We start from the raw sequence: 14,745 nt of genomic DNA, 5'->3' as shown, positions 1-14,745 counted from the left end.
GTGGACAAGGTAGGGAAGAATCTTCCCAGCAGAGGGAATAAGGAAAGCTTGGAGCATAAGGAAATGGAATGAAAGAATACTTATGGCAGTAGAAGCAGTTGTCTTGGGCAGGGTAAGAACAAAAGGGACCTTTGATGCTGTGCAAAGGCATTAGGCTATGTCCCAGGACAGGCAGGCAATGGGGCAGGGGCTATTGAGAAACTTTTAAGTGGGCTCATGAGATCCGTACTTTAGAAAAATAACTTTGGTGGCAGGACTGGAGAATGGTTTGGAAGGGACAAGCATGGAGGAAAACCAGGCAGAGGGCTGCTGAGGTACTCAGGTGAGACATGATGGTGTCCTCAGAGTTATAATGACTGGCTCTGGGTAAAGATCTAAAAGGGAGGATAAGTGGACAGTTTTGGGTAGAAGCAAGAGGAAGCAACAGAAACTTAGTCAGGTGTGAGATGTTGGTTCTGAGTGACAGGGGGAGAGCCAAAGCTAACCCTAGGCTTAGTTCATTCTTTACCCATGAGCTTTTGAGTGCCTACTAGGTGCTGGGTGCTCTTTCAGTTGTTGGGCATACAGCCACAAGTGAAACATCACCCCCTCGAACCCTAAGAGCCATGACTAAGCTGCAAGGCTTGATGAGCATGCTCTTCTCTAAGGGGTCTGCTCCAAAAATCAGGTCTAGTGTGATTAACTACTATGCAGACTTACTCAATGAAGCTAGTTTTCTGGAAATTCCCTTAGTCACATGTATGTGTTGCCTCATTTGAGAGAAGATAGAATATTTTTAGTTTTTAAGAAAAAAATCATGAACAGAAAATCTCTATGATTTAGATGAAGTTGGTTATAGAACATAATACTACACTGTAGATTTGTTCATATTGTGATCCAATTTCTTTTTTTTAAGTTGGTAGGCTTTTTTTTATATTTAAATTCAATTTTTAAACATAGTATAAAGGGTACGTGATGTGATGAGCACTGGATGTTATACTATATTCTGATCCAATTTCTAAGGAACAGGAGAAATAGAAATCAGAGAATTTGGATTTGAGCTCCAGGTTGTCCACTTGGGAAAAACAACTACTGTTTGTGCTTATATACTGTGCCTGTCAGCTGCCTGGTTGTTCTCAGATCCAATGCCCTTACCTCCAAGAACCCTTAGCCTGGTTTTAAAGAAAACCCTATTCCCAGGTTCCTTTGCCCTCTGACTTCTGGGTAGGTTTGATCAACGAGAGGCTTTGGAGGCAGACGGGATAAAAGCCCGGGTCTTTCTCCCCCTCTCTCTCTGCTTCTGGAGACACTAAATTTCCTCCAAGGCTCTCATCTCCCACTGGGAGCTGGACAGTCCCTGCCATAGATCCAGCTCTCAGGGATTACTTCTGAGTTCTGGTAAGACCTCCTCCTCTATCATGTGCCTGGAGCTCCAGTTGTTGTGGCAATTTTCTGCCATTACCAATTAATGAGTGACCTCACTGTGGCTTCCTAGTTGTTCTCTCACCAGTATGTAACCGATTCCTTTCACTACACTTCCATTGCTTATAAAACCTGGAAATGTTTCTGTGGTATACTCTCGACTCTGACTCTGCAATGTGTAAGGTATTGTACGAATAGTCTGCATCAGCTCTGACACTTATGTCTGTGTAATATCAAGGGATCCTGGGGCTTAGAGAACACAAGTAACTGGCTATCAGTTGCAGAATAGTGATTTGAACCCAGGTCTGTGTGGCCTAGCATTCATGCCTGGGAGAGTTAATCAGCCTCTCAGTCTATTTTCTATCTGTAAACTAGCCTTATAAAGGATGAGTTTAAATTATAATGTGTGTGAGGGGCATGGCATGAGCTGAACAAATTATTATAATTCTCATGGTGTCTGATGGTCACAGGAGCAAGTAAAACTCATTAAACCTATTTTATTCTTATTTCTGAGCATGACCACATTGGTAGCTAAGAAGGTGGCTGCTGACATGGCAAGATTCAGAGGTTGATTCAACAAGTATTAACCAAGCACCATTTAACTGCCAGGCACTGCTCTAGATACTGAGAATACAGTGATGTCAACATAGACAGGTTCATGGAGCATACAATTTAGTGGTGATAAAAAGACAATAAACAAATAAATATATACTATATAAATGGAGGTAAATACCATGAAAAAGTAAATAAAGCAGCTTATAGGGACAGAGAATAATGAGGTGGGGTTGCTGATTTGGAGATATTGAGTAGATAAGACTCTCCAGTAAGGTGACGTTTGGGCAGAGATATAAAAGAAGTGAAGAAATGAACCATGCAAACATCTGGAGAAAAGCATTGCAATAAGTGCAAAGGTCCTGAGGAAGATGATACTTAGTGTGCTTGAGGAGGCTGCTATGTCTGGAGCAGAGGGACCATTGGAGAGAGCTATAGGAGACAGGGTGAGAGAGAGCCAGGAGATCAAGTAGGGCTTTCTAGGCTGCTGTCAGGACTCTGGAATTTATTCTGACTCAGAAAAGAAATCACTAGAAAAGACACATGGTCTGCCTTAAGTTATTCTTAAAAAATCACACTGGCTGCTGTGTGAAGACTGTAGCAGAGCAATCAGGATGAGTAGGAAGGCCTCTTGACATCCCCAAATATTCCCACTTTGCTTTTCATGAGAAGCATGAAGGATCATGAAAATCCTTCCAATAGAGAACAAATTAGAGATAATGCTAAAATGTTTATATCCCTGAGAAGTCTGCTTAAATTAACTTCTCTGGGGGATGAAACCTGCTTATCATGCTTTCCTAAAAGCTGGTTTCATAGCTGGAAAAGAACTGGACATTAAACACAGGAGAAACTTGCTCATGAAAGATGGTACAAAAATGTGACTATTTGAAGCACAAAGTTTGTCTATGTCACAATTGTTTCTAGAGCAATTTCCAGTCCTTCCCTGGTAAGAGTTTAAATGAGGCTCTGTTGTTCTACCAATACATTGAGGTTTAAATCCTCCAGGGTCTGGTGATGCCGAGGAGAGAGCTAGGTTGTTGATGTCACAATGACTAATTTATTGTACTTTGATGGACTTCACGATTATAAACCAAATTGTGTATCAGTTTTTTGTCTTCTTTCACTCCAACTGTTAGTAACATTCACAATGGACAAAGGATGATTCCACCTTTCTTAGAGTTTTGCCACCCTCAAGCTGGGCTGTAGAATTCCAATACAGGTTTGGAGGGGGAAGGAAACACACTTTCCAAAGTGGGGATCACTGACTGGATGCATGACATCTGGCAGCTTTGGTGCCTACCTCCTTCATGTCCTCAATCAGCCTCAGGAAGCATGCCATAAGAAATTCTCTTTTACAAGAATTGAATTTCCCCAGCAAATGGTAATAGTATGGAGCCAAAGCTCCATTTGTTTGAGTTGTATCCATCATGTAAGCAGACTGAGGCTTGTGAGTCTTATGAGAAAGACTCATTTAGTTAAAATAATAGCAACTGGGTTAAAAAGCAGTGTTATTAGCCAACAAGGATAGGATCAAAAGTTTAGCCAAGTGTCTTCTAAGCAAAATAGACCTCCGAAGAAATAGTCACTGAAACAATCAATTCTTATCAATAATTTAGTGGCAATGCTGAGGGGAATAAGGAAAAATCATTGGTAATCTAACAAAAATATTTTTCCATCTTTGGAATGCAAATATATGAATGCAATTCATAACAGCAAGTGTTAAATGAGCTTGCATTGCCAGAGGTTAAACCAATTGCTGATAGGGCAAAAATCAGCATAGAAGTATCTTAGGCAATGAGATACAGTCCATTTGTTATTAGTCTGCAGGTAGATATCAGCAATACATACTCAATAGACATTTATTTAAACAGACATTTATAAATTGCTATGAGCAAAGTAATATCACTCCACCTGCAAGTTACAAAGGCAGTATACAAGATGTATATGATATACTTTTTGCATTCAGTGAGTTTATAATCAAGCATCAAGTTTAGACTGAAATTCAAGCCAGAAGACTAATGCCACATGAGGGTAACAGATTTAGAGCAGTGGCTCGATGGTGGAGTCAAGAAGGACTTTACTAAAGACATAACAACAAAGATAGAACTTGAGGGGTGGGCAAAAAGAATGACATGCATGTTGCATTTTGTTAGTTTAGGTGTACATTTAGCTATGGATGTGCATCTGTTTACTATAGATGTTCATATTTGCATCATGAGTTAATCACTGCTTACATTTAAAAGCATCATAAAGAGAATTGTACTCAAGCCTGATTTTCATGACAATGACATAAATTAACTACATCAGCGACCATGAAGAAGACCTTATTTAAACACAAGGATGTAAAGGAACCATATCCTAGGCAATGGAACCCTGCCTAGAGATGCCTGTGGAATAAGGCGATTCTTCATCTTCACATCTCCCCATGTTGCAAGATATTCCAATCTTCTCTCATTTCCTCTGGCAACTTGTTGCCCACTGATTTGCTTAAATTTTTTAAAATAAAGGTAATTTTCAAGTATCTCTTTATTTGTGGACTAAAGTTGTACAAGTTGGCCTTCCATGATGATACCAAAGTCCCAGCCTTTGGAAAATGGCTCAATGAGGAAATTTTGTTGAAAATATCTGTCATTACTCTTGAACTCCAAAGTTTAACCCCTAACTCAGGGCATATTCTCTGAAATTTCATGCTGCTAATTCACCAAAGGATCCTGCTTTGGGACCTCATCTGGGCCTGCCTCCCCAGCAGTTCCTGGTGGCCAAACATCTCCACATTATACTCAATAAAAATAGCCATTTGGCCATTCATTCAAGGGAACTGGTCTCAGCTAACAGTAAACAGCAAGAGTATGATAAATCCACTTTTGCTAAAATTTTAGTATCTGATAAGACTAATTATACTTCCTTTTACCCATGTTCACTCTTTATGGAAATAATTCCCTAACATTTTAAATGAAAAAAAATTGGGGCCCCCTGGATGGCTTAGTTGGCTGGGCGTCTGCCTTCTGTTCAGGTCATGATCCTGGGGTGCTGGGATCGAGCCCCATGTCAGGTTCCCTGCTTAGTGGGGAGTCTGCTTTTCCCTTTTCCTCTGCCCCTCCCCGTACTTGTATTCTCTCTCTCAAATAAATAAATAAATAAATAAATAAAATCTTTAAAAACAAACAAATAAATAAAAATAAATTAATATATTGCCATAGTTGAATTCCATTCATGGCACACAATTTGGAGAGAGGGATGGATTCCTATCTTCACCTCCCATTCAATGAACCCTGTATCCTTCCAAGACCTTTCCAGATCCCAGGCCTGGTGTTTGAATTTCATGATTCCTCTTCCCTCCTGAGGGAAGAGACTAAGTATAAGGAGCTTGGTCAGAGTATCATTACACCTTGATCAGTCATTATTATTATGCCTAATGTCAAAATAATAAATTTCTGTTGTTTTAAGCCACTAAGATTATAATCACTTGTTACAGCAGCAATAGAAAGCTAACACAGACAGAAAACACACAGTTGGCATGTTGAGAAGATTCACGAGGTGTCAGTTTAAGAGTGATGCTATTATCTGTCCTACACCATACTCATTCAAGTCTATTTGGGTATAAATTTTTAAAAATCTCAAAGATGAGAAATACTATTAAGGTCATGGGTCAGGGTGGGGTTCATCATAGAAGGAGAAACAGTAAGTGAGATAAACCTAGATTCGATTGGGAAATCCTGACAGGAGGTAAAATAGCAGTGAGCACACACAGGAACCAGATCGTGATTTCTAAATATTACTTTCTACTAAAAGGAAGCAGGGCTCCTCAGAGAAATGGTTGATTTCAGGGCTGGGGAAAGGGAAAATACAATATGAGCCTGAAACATCTTGTCGTGCCAGAAAATAAGAAAGGAAGTCTTCTGAAGCCAGTTGGAGAAGCTTCCAACTGGCAAAAATCTAGGATAATTTGAACATCAAATTAATTAATGATAGTAACAGATTAAAGTAACCCATTTAATTAAAAGAGGAAATCATGAATTCATATGGACATCAATCAATCATTCTATCAATAAAAATTTTGATGATGAGTAGAAGAAATTCCATAGATAGTATTGAGTTCTCAAGATATTTTCTTATCAAGTACATATTAACTACAAAAGGAACAAAAAAGAGCTTTGCAGCAGGGAAATCTGACAGATACCACTGTGTTGAGTTCTGAGATGTGCCGCCCAGAGCTGCTAGGAGTGATGCCAGTAAATGATGTGGGTCAGCTTTCTTTGGGAATTGCCTATGCTGAAGAAAACTGCCTCTGAAAACCTGTTCCAGCTCCATTACTCCCTGTGAGACCAGCTGTGGCCTGTCAGGACTGCTCGAAGCTCATCATCTTCCTCTGCCCAAGTATGCCCAAGAGAACTCTGTATTCAACTTCTTTCATACTAATTTCAAAGTTTACTTCCTGTGGAACCCAACTGCTATACACTGAATGCTGGTATCCCTACCCCCCAAACTCTTGTTGAAATCTAACCCCCAATGTGATGGTATTTGGAGGGAGGTCTTTTGGAGGTAAGTAGTCTATAAGACTACTACTACTAAGTCTATAAGTGGAGACCTCATGAATGGGAATAGTAGCCCTATAAAAGAGATCCAGGAGAGCTCCCTTACACTTTCCACAATGTCAGGATACAATGAGAAGACAGCTGTCTATGAACCAGGAAGTTGGTTCTCATCAAACACTAAATCTGTTGGCACCTTGATTTTGGACTTTTCAGTCTCCAGAACTGTGAGAAATAAATGTCTATTTATTATAAGCCACCCAATCTATGGCATTCTGTAGAGCAGGCTGAAAGACTAAAATACCAACCTATGACACTGCCTAATCAAGTGACCAAAGTTAATATCATCGGTAATGGGAAATGTAAAAAATTATGTGTAACCGGATAAGTTTCACTAAGAATGCAAACCACTTCCATGTATTGCTGCCAGAGATACATAACCAGATGTAATCATGAGGAAACATAAGACAAACCCAAATTGAGAGGCCTTCTACATAATTACTGCCTTGTATGCTTCATAGATGTCAAGTAATGAAATTCAAGGAAAGATCAAGAAAGTGTTTCTTTTTTTTTTTCAAAGATTTTATTTTTTATTCATTTATTCATGCGAGACACAGAGAGAGAGACAGAGACACAGGCAGAAGGAGAAGCAGGCTCCATGCAGGGAGCCTGACATGGGACTCGATCCTGGGACTCCAGGGTCAGGCCCCTGGGCTGAAGACGGCACTAAACTGCTGAGCCACCCGGGCTGCCCAAGAAAGTGTTTCAAATTGAAAAACATGACATGACAACAGAATGCAACATGTGATCTGCACTGGACACTCTTACTATACAGGACATTATTGGGACAATTTGTGAAATTCAAATGAGATCTGAAGATTAGATGATCATAACTTCACAATGTTAATTTCTTGGTTTTGATGGTTATGTAGGAGAATGTTTTTGGTCATGGGACATCAGATTAACAATTTTCTAATGTTTCTGAGCAAAAAAAGTGCTTTGTACTGTTCTTGTAAATTTTCTGTACAGCCTAGTTTGTTTCAAAATTAAAAAAAAAAAAACTTTTGCGGGGCACCTGTATGGCTCAGTTGGTTAAGCCTGACTCTTGATTTTGGCTCAGGTTATGATTTCAGGGTCATGACCCTGAGCCCTGCATCAGGCTCAATGCTCAGTGGCAATTCTGTTTCTCCCTCTCCCTCTGCCTCTCCTCCTACTCATGCACTCTCTCCCACCCTTCAAATAAATAAATAAAATCTGAAAAAATATTTTGGAACAACAGAACAACACATGTACCCACTGTTTGTACAATTATCCATGTTCTTCCTCTTCCCCGCCCCCCCCCAAATACCATCAATGATGTAGGTCTTCCAGTTTCCTAAGCCAAGCAATATTTGTGGAGCTGTCTCTCTTTGGAACACCAATATCAATTCTCCAAAAGTATGTGCTGATGGGATACCCTCCTGATCGCTCTGAGCTAGGGCAACAGCCTATCTTTAACAACAGGCAAAATATAGCTTTTCCCCTCAAGAAGCATCAGCTGTAGGAGAATACAGAACTGAGCGAAGAGCAAAATGTCATTGAAGGGCTCAGCCTGTTGCATAATAATGCAAACAGAGTCCAAGTTTGAAGAAATCAATACGGGGGAGGTTACTTAGTAAATCAATGAAATAGGGATGATGGAGTGTCCAGAAGGCCAGGTTTATGGTGACATACAAATCTAAGGGAAATGAAGCAGAGACCAAAAAGAGATTTCTTGTAACTTCTGAAGATGATTATCTTATAATTGTACCCTAAATAATCAGGACTGTGATTTTTTTTCTTGAAATTTTATCTTGGTGGTTATAAACACAAGTGCTGTCTTTATGAATCATCTTTATTTTTAAAATTTGGCTAACACTCCACTCAAGTGTCTTTGACATGTTTAAAGCAATTTGTTTCACAAATATGAAAGTTAGAAAAAAATGAAATGACGGAAATGAAGTGTAATGGAGACAGTGTGTCATTTTCTATCACTTAGAAATATGTTGCACAAATAAAAAAGTTGTTTGATGGAAAATGCCAAAATAGTTGTCTCCACTACTTCATGTCCATCATTTTAGTCATAGAAACTTTGTTTTAGTCTCTTTCTGTGGAACTAATTGTCTCAGAATACTAAGGGCTCTTGACTATCCATGCACTAATTTTCTGGTGAATTTGCAGCATATATGTCAAACCAACTTGGAGATGCTGGACATCAAATGTTGCTTCTCTCTTTGGGAGCCAGTTAGGGGATGGAGAGGTAAAGATATATTATTAACTTTGTATTTTTCCTTACAAATGCCACAGTCTAGCTGGTTTAAACAATAGACATTAATTTCTCACCATTCTATAGGTTGAAAGTCCAAGATCAAGGCACAGGCAGATATGGTTTCTGGTGAGAACCCTCCTATTACCTTGCAGATGGCAGCTGTGTTCTCAGATGATGGTGGGGAGACATAGCTCTGATCTCTATTCTTCTTAAAAGGATACAAATCCTTGGGGCCTCACCCTCCTGATCTCATCTATTCCTAATCATCTTCCAAAGGCCCCAGCTATAAAGACCATCCTATTGAGGGTTAGTGCTATGATATAGGAATTTGGTGGATGGATGAGGGAACACAAACATTCAGCCTTACCTCTCTTCTCTATCCCCTCTCTCTTACTAAAGGCTTTGGGCTGTTCTGATAGGACTATACCTTAACCAAACTCCGCATATCTAGTCTCTTCCCTAAAGGAGAAATTGGTTGAACTCAAATTCAGAATACCGGCTGGTCCTGGCATTTCTGAACTGCTGCTGGACCTGGCATCTCAAAAGATCTTGGAAGGATATAGGGTTCACTGAATGGAAAGCAAAGACAGGAACCCATCCTCATCTCCAAATTGTGTGCCATAAATGGAATTCAATTATGGCAATTTATTCATTTAAAATGTTAGAGAATTATTTCCATGAAGAATAAATATGGAGGTGTGGGGAAGTATAATTACTCTTACTGATGTTTGAATTTTAGCAAGAATGGATTTATTAGAATCTTGCCATTAGCTGTTAGCTGGGACCGTTTCCTTTAGAAAGAGTTGCCAAAAGTTGATTTCATGGGGTGTATTGTGGAGATGTTTGGTGACCAGGTGCTGCCAGGGAAGGCAGGTGCAAAGGAAATGCCAGGATAAGGATTTCTGAGCTGCCCAATAGGCAGTGAAAAATTCTTGATACATTTGCAAGATCAATGTCTCAGTTTCCTCACAGGCAACAGGTAGATTATAATTGTAACTACCTCCTGTAGCTAGACCACATACACAGAGAATGACTATAGACCTGACCTGAAATTCCACACTGGTTGAGCCACACTCGTGGACTTTGGCCCATTTATTCTTGTATTTGTTCCAAGTCTCTGTAAATGCTCTCTCTTTCCTGTCCTAGTACTCTCCGAGGTGATCTGATTAAACATCCAGAGAACCCAAGGCTGCCACTGCCACCCAGAACCCTGAGGGGTCCTAGAGAACTGTAGCAATACCTTGCAAAATCCCAAAAGGGATCTGGAGAGAGGTTTAGTTCTTGTCTGCTGGAGGGCAGAAGTGCCTGCCTTCTCCCTAAGCCCCATGGGTAGCTCAGGTCTCTTCGTTCCTGCAGTGCAGAGGTGCAAAGGAACCCATGTTATGTCTCAGATGGCTCTCTGGGGCCTGCTTCCAACTCTGTGCTGGTTTGCCCATTTCCTGTTGCTGGGTCTCCTTTCCTTTTTTCTTCCTCATCTTGAATGGATGTTGCTGCTTGACCTCACCTATGCTGGAGGAACTCACCATCCCAAGTCTGCACTTCCAAAGCCAGGTCAACATGGCACCCGACTCAATCCAATGCTCATGGCTGGTCATGTCTTCCCTATCTGAAATGGTTTTTCTGTACCCTGTTTGGATACTTATTCCAATTTTTTAAAATCATGAGACTGTTCTCTTTTCCTCTCTACATCCCTCTAGTTTTCTAGTAGCTTCCTCTTGCTTCAGCTCTGATTTTGGCAATCATATATCCAAGGTTTGCCAAGAACATCCCAAGCTTATGCCTATTTTCTTAGCATCTCATCTATTTAGTCACTCCTTCCCTCTCAAAAGTGTCCTGGCTTGGAGGATGCATTTTAGAGTCACCCTAGCTGTGGTCCACTGAGCTCTATCAGACTCTAGGTTGACCTTGTGCAAGAATGTATTTGAACACCTTATTGGCTATGGGTAGTTTCCAGATCTGTAAGACAGTAAGTTGGGCAAAGTGATAGCTGTGATATTTGCCAGTGCTCAAATATTAATGATTCTGTGATTTTATGAAAAGCACCAAGTTTTGGACTGCTTCACCTTTAACAATGAGCACGTAAAGCAGAGTAAAACATTTAGAGAGGCACGCTTTTCAGAGCGCCTGACACTAACTGCTTGGCGGGCAGTACTCCTGGGCACTTCTGCTCTTTCAGCTCTCTGTTTCTGCCTTGAGTACAAGCTCAACCCTCAGACTCTTTCATTCCACACACTTTCAACTCATGCTGCCCTATTCTCCTGCATCTCTTCGTACCTGACTCCCCATGCTTTTATCTTTTTTCTCAATATTTATTGTTGGAATATCTTGTTTCCTCAGGACATTGCTCTCTTCAGAGTGTCAGCTAGTTATCCTGCAGAGTCAATTTGGGCAAATTTACAAACAGTTAAGTTGGACAATATTATCCATCCTTACAGAGCATTTTCATTTTTCCAAGGGAGCTTCAGATATTATGCATTAATTTGAAGGAGTGAATGCAATGGAGGAGTTCAACATACTATCGCTGAAACAACCTTTCATGTCTCATCATATAGGCAGCTGCCTTTCTATCTGACTATAGATTTGGTGGATTGCAGACTTGGCAGGTGGCAATCATATGTTGGTGAATATAATGTATGAATGACTGAATGAGACTGAAAATCTATTTTTATTATGATGCATTTTATTATCATTCTACACATTCCACCCTGCAAGTCTTTATTTTTAAAGTATATTTGGTTTCCCGTTTGAAGTGTGAGAATTTGATCATCTCTAGATTATCAGGAAAGCATGGATTGTAGGTATTGCTCTCTCTCTCTCTCCTCCCCCTATAGGGATATTGAGTGAATTAGTAAAGGGTTGTGTATATCATTCAAGTCTTTCTTGAGCCCTCATGTGCACAGAGACCTATACTGTTTATTGAGCCCCCTTAAAACTGCTCTTGAAAGCTAATGGTGACTTAATTGCATTCGATCATGTTAATGAGATTCTGATCTTTGACAAAAGATAGTTTTTCAGGACTCATGTTTTCATCTGACATGATGAAGTGGATTGCTCAGGGGTGATAATGATTCTGCTGTGTGGAGAATCCAGATGTCACCACCCACCTCTACAAACCCAGCAGAAGACCCAGTGGAAGAGCTCTGAATTCTTGTTAGTGGAAATATTCACTAAACAGATAATAACTGGAGGCTGACTCCATAAGGCAAGCACATCCCTAATGGGCTTGTCAGGATGCATCTCCATACCACTGCAAGCTCCATGAAACTCCAGGAGCCTCTAGAACCAGTGGTGCCCAAACCAATTATAGCTGTGAGATCTGATTCAGCTCAGGATTCTTTTTTCATTAGAAATATGTGTACATCAGTAGAAAATACACTCTTGGGTTTCCAAGAATGCCTTCCTCCCAGCCTGGAGGGTACACACTTCCTGTCTGTCTTGTGATGCTCTCAATTCCTCAAGGTCCATTTCAAGACTTACTTGCCTTATCCCAAGATCTCACCCTTCACCTCTAACCTAGGTCCTTTCTGTCTGCTCAGCACAATGCCTGCTTGCCTCTGTCGCACATTTCTGGTAAAGAATTGTGTCAGTTTAGCACTTGATTTTATACTATCTAGTTGTGTTTATTAATTGTGGCATTCTTCTCACCCCAACTATAGTAAGCTCTGTAAGGACAAGAATGCTATCTTAATACCCCATGGCATTTCATACAGTGCCAGACACGGTGGAGGTTTCTGCATCAGAAATTCACTGAACTAGTCATGGCATGAGATATTATAAAGACACTTAAACAGAAATGGAGAAGAAATAGACTGGGAAATGAAAGAAACCACATCAAACCCCCCTGAAGAACCTCCAACAGTGCAGCAAAGGAACCTCTAGGTAGATAAGCTACACTTCAGCCATAGATAGACCAATGCCCTCAGAGCATCCAACCAGGCTTTCTGAAGGCTAAAGAAAACCCTGTGAATCCATACCAAATTGTTATACTTATCTTCTAAGGATAACCCTCATTTCTTCCCTAATGGGTAAATTCCAAAACATTCACCCATAGGACTGTGTGTATGTGTGTGCAAGAGAGAGAACAAGAGTTAGAGAAAGAGAAAAACAGAGAGACAAAGATGGAGAGTAAGAGACATGACAAAGAAGGATAGAAAACATCAGAAGGGCTGAGATATTGAGAAGAAACAAAAGGTGAAAAGGATAGCTAAAGAGAGGGGCAGCTATTTATAGCTTGCCTATGGTCATCTAACACCTGTCTGGCTCTGGCTGCTGTTATAGTAATGCTTTATGAAGGTTGTACTGCCTTAAGGAATACTATAAGGATTTAGCTTTCCTATATAGTTGAAATATTCAAAACAAGCCTGGTAATTGGGTCATCTTATTAGCAAGCAACTCTCACTAAGGAGTTCCAAGAGCTTTCCAGTCAGTCCCTTGTCAGTCCATGCAACACACTCATAGAGTAATGAGAGGGCATGGATTATGAATAATTAGTCCATTTTTATCCTTTCTTCAGTGGGTTTTCATTCCACCTGGGCACTGTCTCTCTTTTCACAGACTGGAGACTTAAGAGCAAGGTGTAACAGTGGACACATTAATTTTCATTAAATGTTTTTCCCCTCCTTTTTCACCCCTATCTTCGTATACTATAAGAATGTCTTAGAAATTATGTGGAAAAGTCAGGCAATGCCCACGCTGAATAATCCTTAAGTTCAGACCACGAGTTTTTGGTCTTGTACAGTTTCAATTATGTGGGTGCTAATTAGTCAAGGTTATGAATTCTCATAAGTGAAAGAGGCCAATGTAAGACACAGCATGAAGACAGAAAGAGAGGGCATTGAGGGCAATGGCAAATTAGGAGAATAAAAAAGGGGAGAAAGGGGAGGAAGAAGTCAGGCATCTATGTAAGATTTTCATTCCAACCTCCACAGTCTCTTATGAGTGTGCCACATAGCATACTTGATGTTATAAAACACATTGGCAATTCTATTATCCTCAGCATCCTGGGCTTCACTTAGAAACTCCAGCTCTGCAGGATGGGATGTGGGTCACAAGGCAGGGCCGAGGGGACTCCCCACAGGTCTCTCACTACAGTATGGATGTTGATTCCTCCTACTTTGAGACTAAACAGTTTCTGTCACTTCAGCTAGAACTGTAGGCAAATAATTCCCAGCAGAACTTGGCCTGTGGGTTGTCAGGGTTCCTATTTGATTAATTAAGCTGTCAGCATGCATGTTGTAAACACTGGATATTTTTGTTTGGAAGTTCAATGGTCATTATCCTTGCTTTGCTAGCAGGAGAGAAAAGAGAGTGCAATGGCCTCCTATTTGCCTTTTTGACAGCATGTTCTTACTTAGTAATAGCCCTTCATCAGAGAATCTCACTCAGTGCCACTGGTCCTGACTGCAAAGTCTTTGAGGGTGCACTCTGCCATCTTCTCTCTCACTGCCCTCTCTTCAGACCCAGGGTGTGTGTGGGGGGGGCAGTACCAGGGCGATATGTAAGAGTGGGTAAACTGATCCCATAGAAAGCTGAAGAGTCACCCATACCTAGAGATAGGCTAAGCCAGTGCCTCAGCAAAAGTCTCCATTTACAGGTAGACAATCAAGGAGCTTAGAGGAGAATAAATGGTTTAATCAATTTTTTTAAATTTTTATTTATTTATGATAGTCAGAGAGAGAGAGAGAGAGAGAGAGGCAGAGACACAGGCAGAGGGAGAAGCAGGCTCCATGCACCGGGAGCCCGACGTGGGATTCGATCCCGGGTCTCCAGGATCGCGCCCTGGGCCAAAGGCAGGCGCCAAACCGCTGCGCCACCCAGGGATCCCAGAATAAATGGTTTAATCTATCAAACAGTATAATGAGGATTAATTTTACTATTTCCTTACAGTCTTGTCAGTGTGTCTGCCTTCTTTTAAAGATTATTTATTTATTTATTTATTTATTTATTTATTTATTTATTTAAGAGAGAGAGCAT

At 40.6% G+C, this 14,745-nt stretch overlaps 1 protein-coding gene across 2 annotated transcripts in view; it reads right to left on the bottom strand.

Annotated features, from left to right (window-relative positions):
- F13A1 (coagulation factor XIII A chain) overlaps window positions 1–14,745 on the bottom strand; it is a 168,058-nt gene that overhangs the window by 121,512 nt on the left and 31,801 nt on the right. The window lies entirely within an intron of this gene.

This window comes from Canis aureus, chromosome 37 (genome assembly GCF_053574225.1).
Source record: "Canis aureus isolate CA01 chromosome 37, VMU_Caureus_v.1.0, whole genome shotgun sequence".
NCBI lineage: Eukaryota > Metazoa > Chordata > Mammalia > Carnivora > Canidae > Canis > Canis aureus.
The sequence above is the reverse complement of the archived record's forward strand: the minus strand, read 5'-3'. Positions and strand labels throughout refer to the sequence as shown.